At 40.8% G+C, this 27,792-nt stretch overlaps 1 protein-coding gene across 2 annotated transcripts in view; it reads left to right on the plus strand.

Moving 5' to 3' along the window:
• The first annotated feature begins 11,919 nt into the window (after positions 1–11,919).
• LOC106085282 (gastrula zinc finger protein XlCGF53.1) overlaps positions 11,920–27,792 on the plus strand; it is a 56,543-nt gene continuing 40,670 nt past the window's right edge. For both annotated transcript variants that reach the window (XM_059366971.1, XM_013249464.2), the window contains exons 1-2: positions 11,920–11,991; positions 22,919–23,116. The gene's annotated coding sequence lies outside the window, so the exon portion shown is untranslated. The remainder of the gene's footprint in view (positions 11,992–22,918; positions 23,117–27,792) is intronic.

Raw genomic sequence — 27,792 nt, forward strand, 5'->3', positions numbered from 1 at the left:
CTGATATAGCTGCCACATAAACCGATCTGTGATCTTGACTTCTTGAGCCACTAGAGGGCGCAATTCTCACCCGATTTGGCAGAAATTTTGTACAACGGCTTTTTCGATGACCTTCATCAATTCATTTATGGTTCGAATCGGACTACAACTTGGTATAACTCCAATAGCATAACAGATCTTATTCATTATTTTTTGTTTGCCTAAAAAGAGATACCGCGCAAAGAACTCGACAAATGCGATCCATGGTGCATGGTGGAGGGTATATAAGATTCGGCCCGGCCGAACTTAGCACGCTCTTACATGTAATTGTTTTTATTAGTGTAGACGCTTGCAGACTTAGGATCCACTCTTCATATTTCGTTTCACAGTGGATATCAAAGCTTGTCTGTTTGCGGACTATCGCTAAAACCCAAACTAACCTATATACGAGTACTAGCCGAACCGGGCCCGCTCCGCTGCGCCGTCTTTAACTCTCTTATATCTTTTTAGGGTGGGGACACTTCGCCCTGAATACGGATATCGAATTCGTGCCATTGTAGCCTTCGACGCTGAACGCGTTCGAATCCTGGCAAGGATATCGGACAAAGCGGTGTTTATCCCCTCTTAATGTTGGCGACATTTGCAAGGTATAATGCCATGCCTGGCTATTTAAAAAAATTTCCCCAAAGAGGTGTCGCACTGCGGGAGGCCGTTCGTACGCGGCTACAAAAAAAGGTCATTATCATTGTGTTTAAACTTGAATCGGAAAGCACTCATTGATGTGTGAGAATTTGCCCCTTCTCGGTTCCTGGTGGTAGTGTTCTTCCTTAGGGTAATGTTCTTATTAGGGAAGGGATGGCACCTCTGATATTTCGACCCAAATATGGATATCAAATTCGTTCTTTATTCCTAACGAAAATGAAGTTCGGTTTAGGGGGTGCTTTAGGGCGTACCCCAAATCACTTGGCTCCAAAATTGGATATTAAATTCGTTTTCTACTCTCAAATACCTTTCATTTGAGTCCCATGTTGTCATAATGGGCGAAATAACCCATTTGATGTATCTTTAGGAGGAAAAGCGACGCCTAGATTGGAACGAAAATTTTAATGTCATATTCGTAATCTACTTGCTAATACCTTTCGTTTGAGTCCCATATAGCTATGGTCGGCTAATATGCCCATTTGGGGGTATTTGGGGTGGGCGACTTCCCATTACTTGAACCTAGTGTTTAATGCCATATTTTTCTGAATTCTACTGAACAATACGGGGGCCCGCTGGGTACTTGGACCCAAATTTTAATACCATATTCGTTTTCTGGTCTCCAATACCTTTCGTTTGATACCCTTATTTAACCATCGTACCACTTTCGTATATGGGTGGCGTTTTTGGGGTTAGGGGGAGGGTCCGCCTTCACCCGATATCTACAAATTATATAGCTTGTGTTTTCTTCCAGATAATGAAAATTTTATGAAAATTTTAAGAAAATCGGTTCAGCCAAGTATCACATAGTCATAATGGGTCTAATAGCGTTCTTGACGGTTGGCGTGACCCCCTATACTTCGATCTGATTTTGTATGCCAGATTCGAAATCTACTCCCGAATACCTTTCATTTGAGCCCCATATTGAAATGAACGTCCAATATGTCTGTTTGGGGGAGTTTTGGGGTTGGGCGGCCCGATGGGTACTTAGACTCAAATGTTAATACCATATTCAGATTCTACTCTTCAATACATTTCATTTGACACCTATATTGTCCCGATCGGTCCACTTTTAATATTGGGTTGTGTTTTTGGCATAAGGGCGAGGGTCCGTCCCCCGTCCGATATCGAGAAATTGTATAGCCTATGTTTCCTTCCAGACCAACCTACACAATATGCGAACATTTCGAGAAAATCGTTTCTGCCGTTTTTCAGTCTATATGGAACAAAAAAACCGAGTCCCATATATCCGTGATTGTCTAATGTGTCCATTTTGGGTGTTTTTGTGGGGGTGGGGTGACCCCCTAAACTTCGATTTTGGTTGGTGTTTTATGGGTAAGGGGGGAGGGTCCGCCCCCTTCCGTTATCAACAAATTATAACGCTTATTCCTACTTTCTTGATCATATTTGTAATCTACTCCCGAATACCTTTCATTTGAGTCCCATATTGTCACGATCGTCAAATAAACCTAAAAGAATTCGTTCGGTAAACCCATGTACCACAGTAGTGGTGTATGAGTTAAAAATCAACTATGCAAGTGTTGTATAGAAAATATTAATAATAAAATTTGGCAATTAATTATTAATATTAATAAAAATAAATAATTTCTGAAAACCAAATGTGTCCTTTTTTGTGACGAAGTTCACCCCACAAAACGGTAATGGAGCAAGAGTTTTATGATTACGATGACAATATGATTGGCGCCATCAACATATCAATGCTGATGGCTACATTTTGTTTCAACACCAAAAAGCTTATCCTGAAATCTGCTTAATGGTAATTAATCCACTTCAGCTTAACTGTAGCTGTGGCGGTAGTAGTGTATGGTGTTAGTAAAATCTCCTTAGATTTTTGGGCAAAATCTTGCCATTAAGTTTTCTATGGCATTTAGGTCTTGCTACTTCGGGGCATTGTGGTCTACCTCATGCACTACAGATGTGTAATACAATGATGACAGGGGACGAGGATAGCGGTGATGATGAGATGATGGCATGACTTTTAACAACCTCATTTTTTGTCCTAATGATTTCCCTGATTGCTGGTATCATTTCTTTTGGCATCTTGGAAGTTTTGTCTGGTTTTGAAACGCCATTGGTGCCAACTCCCCTAGCAAGGAGACGTCTTTCTTCTCTCGTTGTCATTGTCGTCATCTTTCGGACGCTCCTTCATACCGCAGTGATTTATTATGACAATTTGTTTAATGACAGGCATAAATTGTCGGATTTCTGTAAATGTTTGCTGGTGTAAGGCATCCAACGAGGAGGTTTTAGTCCTAGCAAAAGGGGTCGCATGACAAATACGAACAAACAAACTTAATATTTTAAACAAATAGCTAACAATTTCGAAAATTATAGCCAGGGGAACTATTGTCAAGGCTGTATTGATAACTCTGGCGAAAGAATTCTGTGGTTGTCAAACCAATATAGCAAAATTAAATTTTGTTTTTAGCTATCATTTAATTTTTTTAATTCACACAAACATCAACTCCAAATATTAAGTAAAGATAAAGTGACCCAATTTGAAGCTAAACTGCGTGCTTCATCCAAAGTGGCATTCGTTAACCTTAATTATTCTTCGTGTTTTTTCAAAACTGTCATTCGTTTCATTCTCGGCAATGCCGAGGTAGATAAAACTTGCTAGCAAAGCTTCAGAGCTAGTTTCCAACTTGTTCTGTTTGTTAGGTTAGGTTAGGTTAGGTTAGGTTGAAAAGAGGGTGCAGATATTAATCCGCCCTATGCCACTATGGACATACACCTAAGCCAGTAATCGGCTTGTTGTGTACTCTAAAAACTATAAAGTAACCTCTAAAAAGAAAATTTTAAGTTAGAAATTCCGTGCTACTTACAAAATCCTTAATTGTTTTCAATGCCACTGCCCTAAGTAGGTTCATGTCTGATATTGTGTCTCCACCTAAGTACCGGTATCGGTTGGACGCGAAAGCCAGGCAATGACAAAGGAACTGCTCCAACGTCTCATCATCTTCTCCGCATGCCCCATACATGCTATCACTTGCCGCACCGATTAAGTGAGTTCGTAGTCCTATGTGTGCCGTTATGATACCAATAGCTATACTGACCTCCTTCTTGCTTCCTCGTAATAGCCTCGTCTTTTCACGATCTGGATCCCCCCATAGGATTTTCGCCGTCCTACCGATCGTTTCGCTGTTCCACAATGTTGCATGCGCATTCGTCGCCCACTCCCTTAACTCGGTCTGCGTCGCCCTAAAAGGCTTCGGGTTAACCAAGTTTATTGACGGCAGTCCTCTGGCCTTCACCGCCAAATCGTCTGCCCTTTCTCTGAAGATGGCGGATTTTGCCATCCTCAGAGAAGGCTCTGTTTGTTAAGATTGTTGTCTTTACGGGCATCCGGAGTGTAGTGTTGATCCATCCACTTTGTCTCAAGCTAAATTAATTTGCGGGTAAAAGCAGTTTGCCAACAACAAAAAACCGAGCACACTATCTGTCTAAATCGATGTTTGGTACCACTCTGATTGTGAGTATGTTACTACCCAGCAAACCAAATGTCTGATGTCAGACAAATCTGAACCAATTCTGAAGTGCTCCGACAAGATCTTACCGAATTCGTTCCGAATTCTGTTTGACATTCTGAGGGAATTTTTGTTCTGACAGTTCTGAAAGAATTCTGAACGATTTTTGATAGCTTTTTCGTATGCGGTATTTTTGAAATTTTCTTCCGACAGTTCGGAAGGAATTCTTAAAGATTTCTGGACTGTGAGGTAAGGTTAGGTTTAAGTGGCAGTCTGCCATTAGACTCACTTAGATGTTCTCGTCCATTGTGATACCACAGAAACTGAAGAAGGAAGATGCCTTCTAGTTCCTACCGTTGAGCTATCCAGATCGCTTTAAAAAGCCCAATAACTTGCGAATATTCACAACCACTAAATCAGGCAGTATCTCAAAAAAATGAGAACATAAACTGGAACTCTTTCTGACTTCTAGTGCGGGACACACACACAGGTGTTCTATAGTCTCTTCTTCTTCAATGTCCTCACAGCGTCGGCAAAAGTCGTTGCTGACAACCTTCAGTCTGTCAGCATGTTTTCCGATTAGACATTGACCTGTCACGACGGACACAATGACTGAGACGTCTGTTCTAGCCAATGACAGCAAATCAGTAGACCTCTTCAAGTCTAGTTTAGGCCACGTAGTTTTGGAATGCTCACAGCCCCCTCTTTGTGGCCATCTATCATTCGTTGCCCTTCGGGCCTGGTCCTGAAAACTTATCTTACATGTTGCTATACCCACAGATTCCAGTATCCCTGGAATGTGTAGGGTAGTTACTAGTCTCGCAAGCTCGACCGCTTTACAATTCCCTAGGATATCTCTGTGGCCCGGCACCCAGAAAAGCTGAATTTTTAACTGTTTAGCCATCTCGATGAGAGATCTGCGACAGTCGAGGGCGGTTTTTGAGTTCATAAATACGTTCTCCAGGGATTTAATTGTTGCCTGGCTGTCTGAGAAGATATTTATGCCTATCGTCGCAGTGACAGTATATCTTAGCCATTCCACCACTTCCTTACTTGCAAGGATCTCCGCTTGATACACACTGCAGTGGTCGGGTTGCCTTTTCGATATGCCCAGATCTAGATCTTTAGAGTACACCCCAAAGCCCAGATGGTCGTTTAGATTGGAACCATCCATATAGAAGTCTATGTAACTTCTGTTACCAGGGTTATTGTAGTTCCAATCGGTTCTTTCAGGAATAGTGGTACAGTTCTTTTTATAAAAAAGCGGCTCAGGCAGGGTGTAATCCACACTGCCTGGAACATCGGATATTGTATCAAGAATAACGGGTGCGTAGCCGCCACATGACCAATGAAAAAGCTTCCTTAACCTCACGACTGTGATCGCAGCAATTTATCTAGCCACAATGTCCAGAGGCATAAGATGCAGCCTTAAATTCAGTGCATCAGATGGTGTCGTCCTCAGTGCGGCTGTGATGCACAAACAAGCTATCCTAAGGATCCGGTTAAGCATTGAGCAGTAGGTGGATTGGTCTGTTTGTCTGAAGGAATTTTTGATCCGACAGTCTTGAAGGAATTCTGAACGATAACTGACCGTTTTTTCGTATGGGGTTTTTTTTTTAATTTTTCTTCCGACAGTTCGGAAGGATTTCTGGACGGTTTGTCCGAAAGAATTTTTGTTCCGACAGTTCTGAAAAAATTCTGAACGATGTCTGAACGTCTTGTCGAATGTTTTTTTTAAATTTTTCTTCCGACCGTTCGGAATGAATTCTGAACGAAGTCTGTATAGGAAGGGCGGACAACATGCTATGGTCCGATATCATCACCACAGCTGTTGCATCTTCGGAGTCCACTTTGAGCTTATTCCCTGAAAGAAAGAAAGTCTTGAAAATTTTTGCATAATAGGTAGTACCTATTCCTAGATACAGATACAGATTAATTCAAATTGTTGATTGATCTATGTACCAAGTTTCGGAAGGTACATCCGATTTCAATACGAAATTACTTCATAAATCTTTACGAAGTTTCGGAAGGTACGTCCGATTTCATTACAAAAATACTTCCGCAATTGTTCAGAGTTCTTTACAAAGTTCTGGAAGGAATATCCGACTTCTATACAAATTACTTCCGAAATCGTTCTGAATTCTTTACGAAGTTTCGAAAAGAACATCCGATTTCTATACGAAATTACTTCCCAAATCGTTCAGAAGTTTGTGAAGGAACATCCGATTTCTATACGAAATTACTTCGGAAATCGTTAAGAATTCTTAAAGAAGTTTTGTACTCCGCGAGAAAGAATTGTACTCAGCTGTTTACGGTATACTACCTGTAAATGAATTTATATTGCTTAGGCTTATCTTCGTTTACTGATAGACCCACTTTGAACGGTTGGAAGAGGTTCTTTCTTATCCTTACTGCGGAACGTATTCTATCCGTAACATTTAAGGGCTGTCAAAACCAACTTTGCAGTTGGCGGCTTTGTAAGTGTCTACCTGCCTTTTCTCCTTTATTAGTTTCGCTCATAACCCATAGGCTCCTACTGCCTTGTTATTTTTCAGAGGGGCCACTGCTTCTTGGAACTTATTTTGACTTGGCGGTATACATTCCATACCATCATCATTGATTGCTTCGAATGTTTGTTGAAATCACGCTACAGTCTTTAAAAATAGAGATATTGAGCTGAAACTTTGAACAGCTTCTTTTTTTGTCCATAAGCTGGTTGAGTTCGAAGAAGGGCTATATCGGACTATATCTTCATATAGCCCCCATATATACCGATGCGCCTATTTAGGGTCTTAGGCCCATAAAAGCCACATTAATTATCCGATTTTGCTGAAATTTAGAACAGTGAATTGTGTTAAGCCACTCAACATGCTTCTTCAATTTGGCATCGATCAGTTCAGATTTGAATATAGCTGCCATATAGACCGATCCGCCGATTTAGGGTCTTAGGCCCATAAAAGGCGCATTTAATGTCTGATTTTGACAAAATTTGCGACATTGAGTTGGGTTAGGCCCTTGGACATACTTCTTCAATTTGGCCCAGATCGGTCCAGATTTGGATATAGCTGTTATATAGGCCGCCGATTTAGGGTCTTAGGCGCATAAAAGCCACATTTATTATCCGATTTTACTGAAATTTGGGACAGCGAGTTGTGTTAGGCCTTTCCACATCCTTCTTTAATTTGGCCCAGATCGGATCAGATTTGGATATAGCTACCATATAGACCTATCTCTCGATTTAAGGTTTTGGGCCCATAAAAGACGCGTTTATGGTCCGATGACGAGTTAAATTTGTGACAGCGAGTTAAGTTCGGCCTCTCGACATATTTCTGCAATTTGGCCTACATCGATCAAGATTTGCATATAGCTGCCTTATAGACCGATCTCTCGATTTAAGGTTTTGAGGCCATAAAAGGCGCATTTTTTACCCGATATCGCCGAAATTTGGGACAGTGAGTTGTGCTAGAACCTTCGATATTCTTCTTCAATTTGGCTCAGATCGGTCCAGATTTGGATATAGCTGCCATATAGACCGATCGGTCGATTTAGGGTCTTAAACCATTAAAAGCCACATTTATTATCCGATTTTGCTGAAATTTGGGACAGAGAGTTGTGCTAGGCCCTTCGCTATTCTTCTTCAATTTGGCTCAGATCGCTCCAGATTTGGATATAGCTACCATATAGACCGATCTCTCGATTTAAGGTTTTGGTGCCATAAAAGGCACATTTATTGTGCGATTTCTCCGAAATTTGGAATAGTGAGTTGTGTTAGGCTCTTCAAAATTTTTCTGCAACTTGGCCTAGATCCGTCCAGGTTTGGATATAGCTGCCATATAGGCCGATATCTCGATTTAAAGTCTTGGCACCATAAAAGTCGCATTTATAATTCGATTTCACTGAAAATTGACACAGTGACTTAAGTTAGCAAAATCTCGAATCTTGAGAATCTAAAGAACGCACCTTACATCTTCTGGTCTTAACGCCTTTCTTCTCAATTCCATAGCTAAATATGACCAATAAAACTCATTGCCAAAACTTAACTTTCACCATATGAAAATGGTTCCTCAAACAAAGTTTCTGCCTCAACAATCGCTCCTCAAGCACATTTGCCAAATTAACTGAAGCCAAATTTAATTGTTTCAAAGAAAAACAAAACTTGTAATGGGGGTGCTTGATTTGCGTGATTTGCATACATATCGTATGTGTGCAACAACTGAAATAGTCTGTGGAATAGTATCCTCGTCGTGTTTTAATACCCTCCTCCATAGGATGGGGGTATACTTTTTTCGTCATTCTGTTTGTAACACCTCGAAATATGCGTCTGAGACCCCTCGATCGCCATGTCATTTTAAGTCGATCTAGCCATGTCCATTCGACCGTCTGTCTGTCGAAAGCACGCTAACTTTCGAAGGAGTTACGCTGGCCACTTGAAATTTTGCGTAAATACTTTTTATTAGTGTAGGTCGGTTGGGATTGCAAATGGGCCAAATTGGTCCATGTTTTGATATAGCTGCCATATAAACCGATGTTAGGTATTGATTTCTTGAGCCTCTAGAGAGCGCAATTCTCGTGCGATTTGACTAAAATTTTGCACGTGGTGCTTTGGTATCACTTCCAACTGTGCTGAGTATGGTTCTAATCGGTCCATGTTTTGATATAGCTGTCATATAAACCGATCTTGGATCTTGAGTTCTTGGGCCAACAGAGCGCGCAATTCTTATCCGATTTGGTTAAAATTTTGCATGAGGTGTTTTGTTATGACTTCCAATAACTGTGTTAAGTATGGCGAAAATCGATACATAACCTGATATAGCTGCCATATTAACCGATCTGGGATCTTGACTTCTTGAGTAGAAATGTTCTACAACGCCTTCTCTCACTTTCAACATTCAATATGGTCTGAATCGATCTTCGATCGAGCTTGATACAGCTCCCATATAAACCTATCTCCCGATTTTGCTTCTTGAGCCCCTACAAGGCGCAATTCTTATCCGAATGAACTGAAAAATCGCACAATGACTTCTCCAATGTTCGGCATTCATTTATGGTACGAATCGGACTATAACATGATAAAGCTCCAATAGCATAACAGTTCTTATTCAATATTCTTTGTTTGCCCAAAAAGAGATACCGCGCATAGAACTCGACAAATGCGATCCATGGTGGAGGGTATATAAGATTCGGCCCGGCCGAACTTAGCACGCTCTTAATTGTTTTTTGTGAATAAAGTTGGCAAACAGCAGTATATTTATGCGTCTAGCCACATAAAAATTACAAATAACACTTGTCATGCCATTGTATCCCTCTCATATGGCTACATCCGGATATTTGCTTTACACATTTACCAAAAACAGTAGGAACAGTACAACAATACAATAACAACCTGCTCTCTATGTAACCATTGGAAAGTTGGATATAAATTAACGGCATTTAACTTCCAGCAGAAAGAGCCATAAAATTTAGCCGACAACTAATTCTTGAAAAAGCTAACAGAGAAGTTCTACTGTAGAACTAATTTCTAATAAAATAACTTTGGATATGAGTCCCATGCTATTAAGAAAGCAGTTTTATTTGCAAGTAGAGAAACGAGGCCACCGAGGCGCAGTGGTTAGCATGTCTGCATATGACGCCTAATACCAGAGTTCAAATTCCGGCATGAACATCAGAAAATTTTTCAGCGATGGTTTTACCCTTACTAATGCTGGCTTCATTTGTAAGGTATGCTGCCTTGTTAAAACTTCTCTGCCAAGTGGTTAAGCTATGCGGCTCGCCGTTACGACTCGGCAATAAAAAGAAGTCCCCTTATCACTGAGCTTTAACATTAGTCGGACCGCACTCATTGATTTGAGAGAAGTATGCCCTGTTTTTTAATGGATTGTTCATGGAAAATTTAGTTGAAACGCAACCAGTTTCCAGTTTTTATTCTGTTTTTAACACGTCGAAATATGCGTCTGAGACCCCATAAAGTATATATATTCTTGATCGTCATGTAAGTTAAGCGGCCATGTCCGACCGTCCATCTGTCTGCCGAAAGCACGCTAACTTTCGATGGAGTAAAGCTAGCCGCTTGAAATTTCAAGCGCCATATAAACCGATCTTGGGTCTTGAGTTCTTGAGCCTCTACAGGGCGCAATTTTTGGCCGATCTTAGCACGCTCTTATTTATTTAAGTAAATGTTATTGATAGAAACATATCATAGGGCAAAGGTCCTTGGAGATCGCCTGTCCCGACAGCCGCACGCATATAGTAAAGGCAAGACCACTGAAACAGCCCTACACGTCCTAGTCCTGCCTCCTTTGGAGGAGAGAATGTTCAATTTACAGAAAGCGCAAAATACCTGAGTGCTTTGCCGGACAGAAAATTGGACATCAAATCCAACATTTTGGAAAGGGCAAGAAAGGCAACTCTTGTCATCATCATCATCATCATCATCTGCAACAGAGCCATTGGCAAAAGTTGGAGGTTTAGATAGCGTATCATGCACTGGCAATATACTACAGTTGCCAGATCTCCAATTCTATATTATGTTGTGGTCTGGTGGACGGCGCTTCAAAAATCCACCTACTACTCAGTACTCAAACGGATCCAAAGCATGGCTTCTTTGTGCACCATAGCCTCACGGAGGTAGACACCATCTCATGAACTGAATTTAATGTTACATCTTATGCCTCTGGACATTGTGGCTAGATAAATTGCCGTGAGACTAAGGGTGCTTTCTTTTTGGTCATGTGGCGGCTACGGACACTGACACAATGTCCGATGTTCCAGGCGGTGTGGATTACACCAAAATATCTGAAAATTTATAAAAAAAAACCAAATGAATACCCAATAAGTTATAGTCCGATTCGGACCATAAATGAATGCTGATTATTGTAGAAGCCATTGAGTAATATTTCAGTTTATTCGGATAAAAATTGCGCCTTGCAGGGGCTCAATAAGCAAAATCGGGAGATAGGTTTATATGGCAGCTGTATCAAGCTATTGATCGATTTAGACCATATTAAACATGTTTGTTGAAGGCCATGAGAGAAGCCGTTGTACAAAATTTCTTCCAAATCGGATGAGAGTTGCGCCCTCTAGAGGCTCAAGAAGTCAAGATCCCAGATCGGTTCATATGGCAGCTATATCAGGTTATGAACCGATTTGAACCATCCTTTATACAGTTGTTGGGAGTCATAACAAAACACCTCATGCAAATTTCAACCAAATCGGATAAGAATTTCGCGCTCTGTTGGCTCAAGAAGTCAAGACCCAAGATCGGTTTATATGGCAGCTATAAATTTTTCATATTTTGTCATAACCTCTCATAAACAAAGGATCCCAAAAATAACAATAATTCTATATTCGGCCAACTCTATTGCTAATCGGTATCATTAAAAAATCTTCTTTGTATATTTCCACTCGATGGTAACACTTGTTTCCAATCATCGATTTATCTTCTCATTCTTCAAATGATTTCTCTAAACTTAGATAAATTCACATATATATGCAAATGTTTGTGCGGGCATTCATCTGTTAGCAAACCACAACCAAAGCTGTTAGGCTTTGCGACTTCTCTTTAGGAAACCCCCTTTAGTACATTCTCTTCAACATTCTGACAAAATACTCAGGCAGTTTCTCTTTAAGAGTGACGCTGTTAATGATGTGCAGCGGGTTGTTTCCAAAGATCTCAGCGGCTTGTCGTGCACATATGTATATAATTTGTTCAACATGCTTGAAGTTTAATTCTTGTCAATACTCGCTTGTTGCCCATAATGTAACTGTTTCATTAAAGTTCTGTGCTATTTAACAACAAGGAAAAGAAAAATTTGAAGAAAATAAAAGCGTGAGTAAATATGTAAAAATTTTGTAGTGCATTGTATCACATGAATATGCAAGCACAAACGTTTGCTTTGTTTTGTAAAGGGTGATTTTTTTGAGGTTAGGATTTTCATGCATTAGTATTTGACAGATCACGTGGGATTTCAGACATGGTGTCAAAGAGAAAGATGCTCAGTATGCTTTGACATTTCATCATGAATAGACTTACTAACGAGCAACGCTTGCAAATCATTGAATTTTATTACCAAAATCAGTGTTCGGTTCGAAATGTGTTCATTCACCGTAACGTTGCGTCCAACAGCATCTTTGAAAAAATACGGTCCAATGATTCCACCAGCGTACAAACCACACCAAACAGTGCATTTTTCGGGATGCATGGGCAGTTCTTGAACGGCTTCTGGTTGCTCTTCACTCCAAATGCGGCAATTTTGCTTATTTACGTAGCCATTCAACCAGAAATGAGCCTCATCGCTGAACAAAATTTGAACACATTTCGAACCGAACACTGATTTTGGTAATAAAATTCAATGATTTGCAAGCGTTGCTCGTTAGTAAGTCTATTCATGATGAAATGTCAAAGCATACTAAGCATCTTTCTCTTTGACACCATGTCTGAAATCCCACGTGATCTGTCAAATACTAATGCATGAAAATCCTAACCTCAAAAAAATCACCCTTTACTAGAAATTCTCCCAATTACAACGTCTTGAGTAGTTTACAAAAGCAATTTTCGACAGTGTGTTTGAACAGGGATAGGCAAAAGTAGTGCTTCGGGCTTTTTTAATCAACAGCTTACACTCGATACGAAGTCAAGACCCAAGATCGGTTAAAATGGCATCTATACCAGGCTCTGAACCGATTTGGACCATACTTCGCACAAATGTTGGAAGTGATACCAAAACACCACGTGCAAAATTACAGCCAAATCGGATAAGAATTGCGCCTTCTAAAAGCTCAAGGAGTCAAGATCGGTTTAGGGTTAAGAACCGATTTGGACCGTACTTCGCACAAATGTTGGAAGTGATATCAAAACACAAAGTGCAAAATTTCAGTCCAATCGGACGAGAATTGCGCCCTCTAGAGGCTCAAGAAGTCAAGACCCAAGATCGGTTTATATGGCAGCTATATCAAAACATGGACCGATTTGGCCTATTTACACAAATAAGAAGTATTTGTGCAAAATTTCGGCTATAGCGGCTATCTTTATTCCTTCAAAAGTTAGCGGGCTTTCGACAGACATACGGATGGGCAGACATGTCTAGTTCGATTTAAAATGTCACGACGATCAAGAATATATATATACGTGATATGGTCTTAGACGCATATTTCGAGGTGTTACAAACATAATAGCGAAATTAGTATACCCCCATGCTATGGTGGAGGGTATAAAAACAGTCACCAATGAATGGTTTTGTGCAGGCTATTGGTATTAAGCTAAGTTATTTTGTTTTTATAGCATCCACCAAAGGATAGGGGGTATACTAATTTCGTCATTCCGTTTGTAACACCTCTAAATATTCATCAAAGACCCTATAAGGTATATATATTCTTGATCGTCGATCTAGACATGTCCGTCTGTCAGTCTACCAAAAACACGCAAACTTTCGAAGAAATAAAACTAGGCGCTTGAAATAACTGCCATATAAACCGATCTTGGGTCTTGACTTTTTTAACCTCTAGGAGGTGCTCTTTTTATCCGATATGGCTGAAATTTTGTGTGAGATGTCTTGTTATGACTTCCAACTGTACTGTGCCAAGTATGGTCTTAATCGGTTCATAACCTGATATAGCTGACTTTCTGGGCAATTAGTGCGCAATTATTACTCAATTTTCCTTAAAATTTGGAAGGGATATTTTTTCTATGACTTGTACGGCATGATAAGTTTGTTCCATATCGATCAATAACTTGATATAGCTCATATATAAAGGGTGATTTTTTAAGAGCTTTATTTCAATTCAGTATCTCACGAATAAATGCTTAAATTTTGTCTTCCAATGGGTTAATTAAAGCGGGCTTGTCCGTATGGACATGAGCTTTAACATAGCCCCACAAAAAACAATCTAAAGGCGTTAAATCGCACGATATAGGGGCCAATTGACCGCTCCCGAACGTGAAATAAAATGTTCACTGAACTCGCCTCTGAGTAAGTCAATTGCTACACGTGCTGTGTGGCATGTGATACCGCCTTGTTGAACCCACATGTCATGGATATCATCTCGAGGTAGCGCTCACAATTCACAGGTACGTTACGATTCGCATCTTCTTTGAAGAAGTACGAGCCAATGATGCCACCAGCCCATAAACCGCACCAAACTGTGACTCTTTCTGTATGCATTGGCAGCTCTTGCAATTCTTTTGGCTGATCTTCACTCCAAAATCGACAATTCTGTTTATTTACGTACCCATTGAGCCAAAAATAAACTTTATAGATGAACACAAGAAGTGCGTATCTAACATGAAGGCCAAAACATCATTGAAAATTGGGAAATTGACTTTGGGACATGACATCAATGTACCTTTGTTAAAGACAAACAAAACAAAAAAGAAGGCGTTAAGTTCGGCCGGGCCGAACTTTAAATACCCACCACTCAGCAGCACTTGCCAATCGTTTGTTTTTTTCCCACCACACAAAGGGCTTTTATGTCTTTCTGTGGTGTATTCGTTGCCCCTCTACTTCCCGCTTCGTGTGCAGTGGTTGACGCTCTTGTTCTCTTGTCGCTGTCATCCCGCATAACACTAAACAGCAGGAGTATTCACGGCAATAAGAGAGCAGGTTTGAATACATTGTAGACACTAATAACGTTTAATATTTGTGATTGGCACAATGTTTGGTGAGTTTTCGTTCAAACTTTTTCGCGGTATATTCTCATGTTCATTATTATCGACCTGATGTCCTCGCTTTATGTGGAACCCAGGTGGGTGAGGATTCTGATCCACAGGATTTTCACATTCTAGGGTATCACACTCTATCTCTTTTTATCCCCCACAGAGGCTTGGTGCTATATGGACGTAATGACATAGTGTTCCGTAGGCAGCAACACTTGGACTCACAAGATCCGGAATTTAATTTCATTTGGGTTAAATTTAGGATTTGAACACACGTACTTTACTTCGGGTTTATCTTAGAGGATTTTCCGGACATTGAAATCGTAGTTGCTGGCGATTTCAATGTCCGTAAATCCTCTTGGCATTCCCATCAGGCCATTCCGAGCTATTCGCCGCGCGGAATAGCCTGATGCAACTAGTGAATGAAACAACACACATTTCATATATCGAAGGGCACCAACATAACACTCTTGACCTATTCTTAACTTTGCACCCTGAGAAGTATGAAGTTAATGTCCTTGTGCCTCTTGGTAATTCCGATCACTGCACCATTTTAGCGTCCTTTTCGTATTCTGCTCTTCGCAACGCCTATTCCAAAGCCCCGAAGCGGTAAATTTTTATATACAAGCACATTGGGCTGAGCTCAACGAATTTTCTAGCATTTTAATAGGAAACTTTGTTTTCTAAACGGTGACGTGAATGCTGTTGCCGATATGGTGCTGGAAGTAATATTAATAGGAATGAGATCGTTCATTCCGATTAAGAATTTATCGGTTAAATCAAAAGATAAAATTTGGTTTAACCGTGCATGCAGAGATGCTGTCAGATCAAAAGAGTATGCATTTAGGACTTGGCGTCTGAACAAAAATGCCAATACCGAAATGCTGCTCAAACAGGCAAGAATTTCGTGTGCCAGAGTACTTAGACACGAAAAGTTTCTTTACGAACAGCGTCTTTGTGCCAAAGTTATTGCTTCTCCGAGGGGAAGCAAGAGCTTTTGCTCATTCGTAAAAAGAGTAAAGGGCAACGCATCGGCAATCCCAACTCTTGTTAAGGATGATCAGGTATTCACTAACCCGGTTGATAAGGCTAATCTACTGGCTGAAGTGTTTGCAGGAAATTCTTCCTTGCCGTTTAGCAATCAACCACTCCCCGTGACTGATAGTGTACCTAGTTCGATGCCTCAGATATTCCTTCGAACAGGTGGAGTTAAAAGGGACCTTGCGGATCTCAACGTTAATAAATCTCCGGACCAGGACGGTATATCAACACTTGTCCTTTGTGTTCTTCGACGCTTACTCGTCCACTATGCAACCTTTTCAACCTTGCCTACTGTGCGGGAGTATTCCCGGCGCGTTGGAACGTTGCGAAAGTTCAGCCCATCCCCAAGAAAGGTGGGTCGAACAACCCTGCGAATTACCGGCCAATTGCGATAAGCACCGCGCTCTCCAAGGTTATGTAGGGTGTGATTAACCATCATCTTGTCAGATACTTAGAGTCCAATGGCCTTCTTAGCGACAGAAAGTATGGATTCCGCAGAAATCGCTCTACGGGAGACCTAATGACATTTTTGTCGGAACGATGGAGTCGCTCTATCCACCAGTTTGGTGAGAGTAAGGTCGTGGCTCTGGATATCTCCAAGGCATTTGATAGGGTCTGGCACGGTGCACTTTTATCAAAGCTTGCCGCTTTTGGAGTCGGTAATAACTTCGTTCGATTTATATCGAGCTTTCTCAGAGATCGCACTATACGAGTTATTGTAGATGGGTTCTCATCAGATGAGTATACATTGACCGCAGGTGTGCCACAAGGCTCTGTCCTTTCCCGTTCCCTTTTACTTATTTTCATTGACGTTCTATTGGGTCAGACTTCGAATCCAGTCGACTCAATTGACGATAACAGTCCTCAAGAAATTGTGGACAGGAGGCGCATTATGAATGAGACGCTCTCCCAAGATTTGTTGCCCATTTCCGTGTGGGGTAGAATGAACAGAGTAGACTTTAACACAAAGAAGACGCAGTGCTGTTTCTTGTCTCACAAGCGATTCACTGATCCACTTCAATCGTCGATATCTATCGACGGTATAGATACTGAACAGTCAGATACTCTTGATGTTCTGGACATGAAGATACAATGTGATATCCGTTGGTCAAAGTTATATTCGTCTTCTTATCCCTGACGTTAGGATGTTCACCAGGAAAGCAAGACTTGCCAGGAACTCACACCCGTTTGTAATTGATTGGCCAGTGGACCGAAGCATGCATTACCGAGCAAATTCATATTTCGCCCGAATCATTCATATGTGGAATCGACTTCCGGCTTATATCTTTCCCATCGACATTGACGTTCAGAAATTTAAGACTAATGTCAATAAACACTACTCCCTCCTTCCCCCTCCAAACCTTAACTTTCCCAATTGCCAACGCAATGCACTGCATATATAGGGGACATCCATTGCGTGTTGGTTACGTGAAAAAACGTCGTCCGTACGTCCGTCTGTTAGTCGAAAGCACGCTAACTTTCGAATTAGTAAAGCTAGCCGCTTGAAATTTTTCACAAATACTTCTTATCGGTGTAGGTCGGTTGGGATTGTAAATGGGCCATATCGGTCCATACCTAAAAGTTGCCATATAAACCGATCCTACATCGTGACTTCTTGAGGCACTAGAGGGCGGAATTCTTATCCGATTTGGCTGAAATTTAGCATGAGGTGTTTTGTTATGGTTGCCAAAAACTGTGCTAAGTATGGTTGAAATCGGTTGATAACCTGATATAGCTGTCATATAAACCTACCTGGAGTCTTGACTTCTTGAGCCTCTTGAGGGCGCAATTATTATCCAATTTGGCTGAAATTTTGCATGACGTGTTTCGCTATGACTCACAACTACTATGCTAAATATGGTTTAAATTGGTCCTTAATCTGATACAGCTGCCATATAAACCGATCTTGATCTTGACTTCTTGAGCCACCAGAGAGCTGAAATTTTACACAGTGACTTCTGCTATGGTCGATTCAATTCGATTATGGTCCGAATCGGACCATAATTTGATATAGCTCCAATAGCATAGGAATTATTATCTTTTATCCTTTGTTGGCCTAAAAAGAGATACCGGAAAAAGAACTCGACAAGTGCGATCTATGGTGGAGGGTATATAAGATTCGGCCCGGCCGAAGTTAGCACGCTTTTACATGTTTTTAGTTAATAGATTTTGAAGCAAAAAAACTTGCTAATTTCATTCAGTAGGACATATCCTTATTACTTATGACAAAAATTCCATAAAACTATTATTTTTCATAGAAATTTTCATAGTAAAACCTGACCCCCCCAACGTTGACCCACGCAAACGAAAAAAGGACCATGATATGCGGATCTGCACCTAGAATGTCCGCACTCTTTATAGAGAAGGTGCAGTATACGCGCTGGCGGATGTATTAGAGAAGTACAAGGCAGACATAACCGCCTTACAGGAAGTGCGATGGACTGGAAATGGCGTCACAACAACACCAAACGGTGACGAACTATGCTATAGCTGCCATAACACGAGGCCTGAATTTCGCTGTGGATTTGTGGTCAGTCGAAGACTGAAAAACCTTGTCTCCAGCTTTACTCTGATGGATAAGAGGCTAGCCACAATCCGGATAAAAGCCAAAAATTTGGTCCAACAGTCGGAACAACAGTTTAAGCTCCACGAGATAACGTCCAGTAATGGGTTGAGGCTGATAGATTTTGCCGCGGCATAGAACATGGTAGTTAGTAGCACCAGATTTCAACATAAAAATATTCACAAAGCCACATGGCTGTCACCGGATCAAAACACGAGAAACCAAATTGATCACATTGTGATAGATGGAAGGCATTCATCCAGCGTGTTAGATGTACAATCGATCCGTGGAGCGAATATAGATTGGCATCATTACCTTATTGCAGCAAAGCTTCGCACCCGTTTGACCATGGCGAGGAAAGTACGATCTAACACTGCACGGAAACTGGACATTGAAAAGCTACAAACACAACAATTGCCAGCGGCATACTCCACTCGACTGAGCCAGCTGCTTGATGAAAATACTCCTTGTACCGGTGATATAATGGCGCAGTGGCAAACTATTGCCCACTACATGGAAAATGCCGCGAAATCCGTACTTGGGTACCGGAAGCCTCCTCCAAGAAAACCCTGGTACGACCCAGAGTGTCGAGATGCTACTGAAGCCAAAAATGCGGCATATAGAGCAATCAGTAGCAATGCGCCAGATGAAGGAGAGGTATCGGGAGAAAAGGAGAGAGGAGAAACGTCTATTCCGCAGAAAGAAAAAGGAAATGGAAATACGTGAGTGTGAGAGAATTGAGATGTACAGGAGTCAGAATAAAGTCCGGAAATTCTACCAAAGAATTAAACATCAAACCGATGGCTTTGGTGCAGGCACATCCTCCTGCAGAGACAAAGAAGGAAATCTGGTAACTGACACAGAAAACATGCTGAGGATATGGAAAGAACATTTTGACAAACTGCTAGTGTCCGATGTTGGCGGCGAAGAGGATACCGCAGAACCAATCCCTGATGATGGTATAGAATGTTTACCTCCTATTCAAAATGAGGTCCAAGTAGCAGTGACCCGACTAAAGAACAATAAGGCAGCAGGAGCCGACGGGTTACCCGCTGAACTATTTAAGACCGGTGACACGCTAATAAGGCGTATGGTATCAGCTTATCTGCGCAATCTGGCTAGAAGAAGGCATACCCGATGATTGGAACCTCAGCATACTATGTCCCGTACACAAGAAAGGAGACAAGACCGAATGTGGCAACTACGGAGGAATAAGTCTCCTCCCCATCGCATACAAGATGCTCTCCAGAGTACTGTGTGAAAGATTAAAACCTAAAGTCACCGAGATAATTGGACCCTATCAATGCGGCTTTAGACCTGGTAAATCCACCCAGGACCAGATATTCACACTGCGACAAATCCTGAAAAGGACCCAAGAAGGACAAATCAACACCTACCACCTCTTTGTTGACTACAAAGCCGCCTTCGATATTCCTTTAAGTTCAAAGGTATTTCAAGCCATATCTGAGTTTGGTATCCCTGCAAAATTAATAAGACTTTTCAGGATGACACTTGCTGATACGCGTCCCTCAGTAAGAATAGGAAAGAATCTCTCCAAACCATATAATGCCAAACGAGGTTTCAGATAAGGAGACAGCCTATCGTGTGATCTCTTTAACATCCTGCTAGAGAAGATTATACGAGATGGAGATGTGAATAGATATGGCACACTAATCACAAGAGAACACAAGCTATTCGCCTATGCCGATGACATCGATATCATAGGTCGGTCACCGGAAGTAGTAACTGCAGCCTTTGAAAGAATCGAAAGAGAGTAAGTGAAAGTGGGTCTGGCAGTAAATGGAGATAAGACGAAATGGATGGTTTCAACTCCCAAAAAGCCTTGCACAACAGAGCAGATAAAGAAAATGGAGAAAGTTGGGAACCACAACTTTGAGACAGTCAGTCACTTTATCTACCTCGGCGCCGCCGTAACCGAAACGAATGACACCAGTTTTGAGATTAAGCGAAGAATAATACTGGCAAACAAATGCCACTTTGGACTAAGTAAGGAGTTTAGAAACAATGCCACCTCTCGACAGACGAAGATTACACTACATAAGACACTGATACTACCCGTGCTGTTATATGGTTCTGAAGCATGGGTACTTGTGAAAGCAGATGAGGCAGTGCTTGGAGTATTTGAGAGAAAGATTCTTCGTAAAATATATGGACCCGTTTGCGTTAACAGAGAATATAGGCGACGAATGAATCACGAGCTGTATGAGATGTATGACGACGATAGCATAATTACACGCATCAAAATACAACGGTTGCCAGAATGGAAGAAGAAACTCCAGCAAAGAAGTCTTTTGAAGGCAAACACGGTGGTTTACGCAAACTGGGAAGACTCAAAGCCCGATGGAAAGATAAAGTAGTGGGAGACACCTCGAAACTTGGTGTCAGAGAGAATGAGCGTAGAAGATCGAGGCTCTTGGAACGCTGTTCTTCGTTCAGCTATTGGAACAAATATTCTGTCATAGCCAATTAAAATAAGAGATTTTCATAGTGTTTCAAATAGTAACCGTTGTTTTCACCTATGAAAAACGAACATAGAAACGGACTTAAGATGCTAAGTTTAACAAGTAAAAGCGTGCTAAGTTCGGCCGGGCCGAATCTTATATACCCTCCACCATGGATCGCATTTGTCGAGTTCTTTTCCCGGCATCTCTTCTTAGACAAAAAAGGATATAAAAAAGATTTGCTCTGCTATTAGCCAATTCGAATAAGAATTGCGTCCTTTGGGGGCTCAAGAAGTAAAATAGAGAGATCGATTTATATGGGAGCTGTATCGGGCTATAGACCGATTCAGACCATAATAAACACGTATGTTGATGGTCATGAGAGGATCCGTCGTACAAAATTTCAGCCAAATCGGATAAGAATTGCGCCCTCTAGAAGCTCCAGAGGTCAAGTCCCAAGATCTGTTTATATGACAGCTATATCAGGTTATGGACCGATTTGAACCATACTTAGCACAGTTGTTGGAGATCATAACAAAATATTTCGTGCTGAAATTCATTCAAATCGGATAAGAATTGTGCCCTCTAGAGGCTCAAGAAGTCGAGACCCAAGATCGGTTTATGTGGCAGCTATATCAGGTTATAGACCGTTAGAACCATACTTGGCACAGTTGTTGGAGATCATAACAAAACACGTCGAGCAAAATTTCATTCCAATCGGATAAGAATTACGCACTCTAGAGGCTCAAGAAGTCAAGACCCAATATCGGTTTATATGGCAGCTATATCAGGTTATGGACCGATATGGCCCATTTACAATACCAACCGACCTACACTAATAAGAAGTATTTGTGCAAAATTTCAAGCGGTTAGCTTAGCACGCTAACTCCTTCGGAAGCTAGCGTGCTTTCGACAGACAGACGGACGGAAAGACGGACGGACATGGCTGGATCGACATAAAATTTCGCGACGATCAAGAATAAAAATACTTTATGGGGTCTCAGACGAATATTGCGAGTAGTTACAAACAGAATGACGAAATTAGTATACCCCCCATCCTATGGTGGAGGGTATAAAATAAGAATTTTTCGAAAAATAATTGAACATCTATGAAGTAAACTAAGCATCAATCAGCAATCTTAATTTGAAACGAATGTTCGTACCCGTTAATAAATAGGAAATTAAATTTAAAGCTAGCATCTTTATTTTAAATCTTAAATAATGTACAAAGCTTTTTTTTTAGTGTAGTAATTTTTGTTTGCTTTTATAAATTGATTTTTTGTATGATTTTTTACGTGTTAAAACATCATATGTTAATTTAATAAGTTTTCAACTTACACATCAAGCCAAAATATTGGGTTGCCCAAAAAGTAATTGCGGATTTTTCATATAGTCGGCGTTGACAAATTTTTTCACAGCTTGTGACTCTGTAATTGCATTCTTTCTTCTGTCAGTTATCAGCTGTTACTTTTAGCTTGCTTTAGAAAAAAGGTGTAAAAAAAGTATATTTGATTAAAGTTCATTCTAAGTTTCATTAAAAATGCATTTACTTTCTTTTAAAAAATCCGCAATTACTTTTTGGGCAGCCCAATATGTATGCGCATAAAAAGCTTAACCTGTTTGGTGTGTTAAACCCATTTCGCACTGCACTTGCTTCTTTAAATTATCCTATTCCCATAAAGTATTTGTTTATAAATTTTGCGAGTCATTTTTCACCATCATATTCGGGGAATTTCATGCTGTAGTAGGTAAACACATAAAAACAAAATGTTTGTAAAAAAAAATCAAACAAGTCAAACTCAAATGTGCGAGTACGTATACCTATTTTGCGTTTTAACAACACCATGGCGCCGCTGTTTGGGTATGTGTAGCACTGGCCGAAGCAAACTTATTTTTATCTGCCCACTCGCACATACATTCAACTAAACAAAGATAATTATCTACAGCATGTACAAGCTTACGTGTGCATGAGTATGCACATCACCACAATTTTTTGAAATTCATTTTCTCTCTCTCTCTCTAAATTTCGCTCTTTCAGTCTACGTTATTCTCTTTCAATACCGGCAGTGGCAAACAGTGTGTATTGTGCAGTTGTAGAGGACAGCAGCTTGTCGGCTTCAGTACCCTAGATCTAACCGAAAAGTCATTTCACGATTTTATTCATCGCGTCTGCTGTGTGGTTCTTGTATTCGTCTGAGTTTTGTTTTTTGTGTGTTTTGTTAAACCTTTTGCCGGGGTAAGTACCATTCAATTTAATTTATGAACATCTAGCCTACTGTGTGTTGTGTAGTCTTTTTGTGTTGTACAATTTTTCCATTCACAGCATTTTTGACTCAACTTGTTTGTGCTCAACGAACATACTATGTACATGCGTTCGTTCGTGCGAACACGAACTTTAGCGGTGCTAGACAAACCGTTTTGTCAGGGGGTAAAGTAGAAGACAAGAAGTGTTGTTCGCAGTCAACAGAGCTGCCGCTCTTTTTATTGTACTTTCATTTTATGCACGTATTTCAAAAAAAATGTATTCTTAAGATTGTATTTATGAATGTGTGCACACTCACATGGTTGTTGCGGTTATACTGGCAGAAACACGAACAAAATTTGTTGGCGGTAGGCAACGAACAGAATATAAACAAATAAAAAAAATGTGAAAACAAAACAGCAACTTTTTAGAGCTGTTGGTTGCCACAACAGCAATGGTTTTTTGTTGGTTTTCGGCTGACAATTTACAAAGCAATTTTAATTTTTGTTTTATTTGTAACAACATGGGCGTAAGTCAAAAGAAAATAACTTGAATGATGGATTGAAAATAGGAATAATATGTTGTTACTGCTCAGTTTCAGTTTGATATAAGGTGGGTTCGATTACGTTTCAAAATTAAAAAAAAAAATGGCAGGAGAGTAAGAGCAACATTTATTCTCTTTCATTACTTGTTTGAAGAAAAAAACTGGGGAAAAACATCCAGTAGAAATTTGCAGGCTCTCATTTACCAAACATAAAATTTTGCTCGCTCTCACGCACGCTCGTGATTTCTTCTGCTGGCACACAAAGTACGTGAACGACTTGACAGGTTGCGGGTATTATCCCGACTTTCTGTAAAAAACTATAGGAAATTTTTGATTTTATCCCAGCTTTTGATTTTTTCCCGACTTTCTGTTAAAAAAAAATATTGGAAATTTTTAATTTTGCATCGTGCACCGTTGTTCAACGAAATGTGATTCACAGTGTAAAACTCGTGTTTTTAGCAATACATTTTTTTAAACACTAAATCTTAGGTAAGGTTTCCACTATGGACATACACCGAAACCAGTAATCGGCTTGTTGTGCGCTCTAAATGCAAAAGAAAAGAAACCTCAAAAAGACAATCTATGTTAGGAATTCCGTGCTACTTACAAAATCCTTAATTGTTTTTCATGCCACTCCCCCAAGTTGGTTTATGTCTTGTATAGTGTCCCCACCTAAGTGCCGGTATCTGTTAGACGCGATAGCCGGGCAATGATGAAGGAAATGCTCCAACGTCTCATCATCGCCACCGCATGCCCTTCACATGCTATGACTTGCCGCACCGATTTTACATAAGTGAGCTCGTAGTTCTGTGTCCCGTCATAATACCAATAGCTATACTGACCTCCTTCTTACCTGCTTTCAGTAATAGCCTCGTCTTTTCACAATCTGGCCATCCTACCGACCGTTTCGCTGTTCCACAGGGTTGCATGCGCATTCTTCTCCCAAGCCCTTAACTCGGACTGCGTCGACCCGAAAGACTTCGGGGTAACCAAGTTTATTGACGGCAGTCCTCTGGCCTTCACCGCCAAATCATCTGGCCTTTCATTTCCCCTTACTCCGTTATGGCCCGGCACCCTAACGAAGCGGATTTTGCCATCCCCAGAGAAGGTATTAGTCTACTTCGTACACTGCAAGACTGTTCGTGACCTTACCGTCCTGTTTGTTATTGCTCTTATAGCAGTTTTACTGTCGGTAAATGTTCACACTCGACGTCCTCGCGTTAGCACCACACCACTTCACGCATTCCGTGATCGCCCGGATCGGAGATGGTAGAGTTTAGGCCCCCGGCGAGAATATGGTAAATTTCCCTGCCCCATACTCCAATTTTCAGAAACCCTAGATCTCGGAGATGCGTGCATCGATGTAAGCAAAATTTTTTTGTAATTTTTGTTTTTTTTTTTTTTTGGTGGGGGGCTTTATAATCGGCAGGGACGCCCCATCCCAAAACCCACCCGAACGGACATGTGGACTAATTGCGACAATATGGGTATCAAATGAAAGGTATTTAAGAGTAGACTACGAATTTGGTATAAAAATTTCACTCTTAAATTTCGGGGGGAACTCCACCACCAAAAAGCCCCAAGAGGACACTTTCACCGCTTTGGGCAATATGGGTATCAAATGAAAGGTATTTGAGAGTAGAGTACGAACTTGGCATTAAAATGTTACCCTAACCGTCGGGTGGCCCCACCCCCAAAAACACCACCCAACAGAAAACTTTAACCGCTTTGAGTAATATGGGTATCAAATAAAAGGTATTTAAAAGTAAAATACAAATCTGAGACAAAAAATTATTTTTTGGTTTCTGAGGGCCCTCCCCACCATCCAAAACCCCCCAGCAGGACAAATTTACCGACTGGGAAAATATGTGTATCAAATGAAAACCATTTAAAGGCAGAGTCCAATGCTGATATAAAAACTTATTCCTTGGTGTTTGAGGCGCCTCCCCACCCCCAAAAACCCATCAACAGGATATGTTTACCGATTGGGACAATATGGGTATCAAACGAAAGATATTTGGAAGCTGAGTACTCATCTGTTATAAGAATTTGGTCCAAGGTGTCTAGGGGGTCTCCCCAATCAAAAAAAGCCCCAAAAAGGGCATAAATGTCCAACGTCACAAAATGGGTATTGAATGAAATGTCTTTGGGACTTGACTTCCAATCTGTCATGCACTCTCTTCCCAATAAATGCAACGCCAAACTGTCATGTAGGATGACCGAGAATAATTGTACTCAATGAATAGACGTGTCAGAGGGCAATCCACCTCCCCCTATCCTACCCAAAAAAGGACGAATTAAAAGAACATATGAATAATATGAAATAATATATGAAGGCCAATCAGGATAGAATAAAGCAAAAATAAAAGGTCTTTGGTAGTATAGTACAGTTTTTAGCCTCAAATTGGGATGGAAACAGGAGGATCTGCGGATCTTTAAGATGCCACGCCGTTCGGACTCGGCTAAAAGGAGGCTCCTTATCATTGAGCTTAAAACTTGAATCCGACTGCACTCATTGATATGTGAGAAGTTTTCCCCTTTTCTTTAGTGGAATGTTCATGGGGAAAAATTTGTTGTTTATTTGTAAGTACATGGGTTGCCGCCCCACCCTGCATACCCCTCAAACTGGACATATTTGTGGATTATGGCAAATAGTGGTTCAAATCTGTATCTGTTTCATAGCCAAGTATTTCAGGGACGTCTAACCCCATAAACTCCCCCTAAACCACACATATATACCGATTGTAGCAATATGTAGCTTCAATGTGATTTTCGGGAGTGGAGTATGAATCTGATATCCACTTTTGGGGTAAAGAGTTTGGCTACTCCAGTCCACCACCAAGTCCAAGAGAATGAAGTAGATCTAACATCAAAACTTTAATGGACGGACACTCCCCTCACCCTATTCCCAAAAACGGCAGATCTCAGAGATGCGTGGGATATCTAGGGAGCCGCCTAACCTCCAAAGCCACCAGCCAAATGGAATATAAACCAATAATGACAATATGGGACTCAAATGAAAGGTATTTGAGACCAGAGCACGAATCTGATATATGGGGATCCGCCTCACTCTCAAAAACACCCCCATACCGGACATATTTACCGACCATAGCAATATGCGGCTCCAATGAAAGGTATTTGGGAAAAGAGCACCAATTTAATATCCACATTGGCGCGAAATATCTGAAAGGCCATACCAGTTCCCCCAAACAGGACTTATTTCCTGACGTTACCGTATAGGGCTCAGATAAAATTAGAGAGTGAAAAAAGGCACAGCGGAGCGGGCCCTGTCCAGCTTCGTATATATAAAAATGAATTTGTGTTTGTTTGTTTGTTCCGTATAGATTCAAATACGGCTGAACCGAGGGGGGCGGACCCTTCCCCTTACCCCAGAAATACTACCGAAAAATAAAAGTGGACCGATCGGGACAATATGGGATTCAAATGAAAGGTATTTATGAGTATAGTTCGATTTTTTAATACAAATTGGGTTTAAGTAACTGGGGCCGCCCAAACCCCAAAACACTCTAAAATAGGTTTATTGGACGAGCATGACAATATGGGACTCCGATGAAAGATATTCGGAAGTAGATTATGAATATAGTCAGGAAGAAGGAGTAGGTTTTATAATTTGTTGATATTGGAAGAGGGCATGAATTGAAAACAAGAAGGCAAAATCCCAGATCGGTTTATATGCCAGCTATATCAGGTTATTAACCGATTTGAACCATACTTGGCACAGTTGTTGGGTATCATAACAAAACACGTCGTGCGAAATTCCATTCCAATCGGATAAGAATTGCACACTCTAGAGGCTCAAGAAGTCAAGACCCAAGATCGGTTTATATGGCAGCTATATCAGGTTATGGACCGATTTGAACCATACTTGGCACAGTTGTTGGATATAATAACAAAACACGTCGTGCAAAATTTCATCCCAATCGGATAAGAATTGCGCACTCTAGAGGCTCAAAAAGTCAAGACCCAAGATCGGTTTATATATCAGCTATATCAAAACATGGACCGATATGGTCCATTTACAACACCAACCGACTTACACTAATAAGAAGTATTTGTGCAAAATTTCAAGCGGCTAGCTTTACTCCTTCGGAAGATAGCGTGCTTT

This window comes from Stomoxys calcitrans, chromosome 4 (assembly GCF_963082655.1).
Source record: "Stomoxys calcitrans chromosome 4, idStoCalc2.1, whole genome shotgun sequence".
Taxonomy (NCBI): Eukaryota; Metazoa; Arthropoda; class Insecta; order Diptera; family Muscidae; genus Stomoxys; species Stomoxys calcitrans.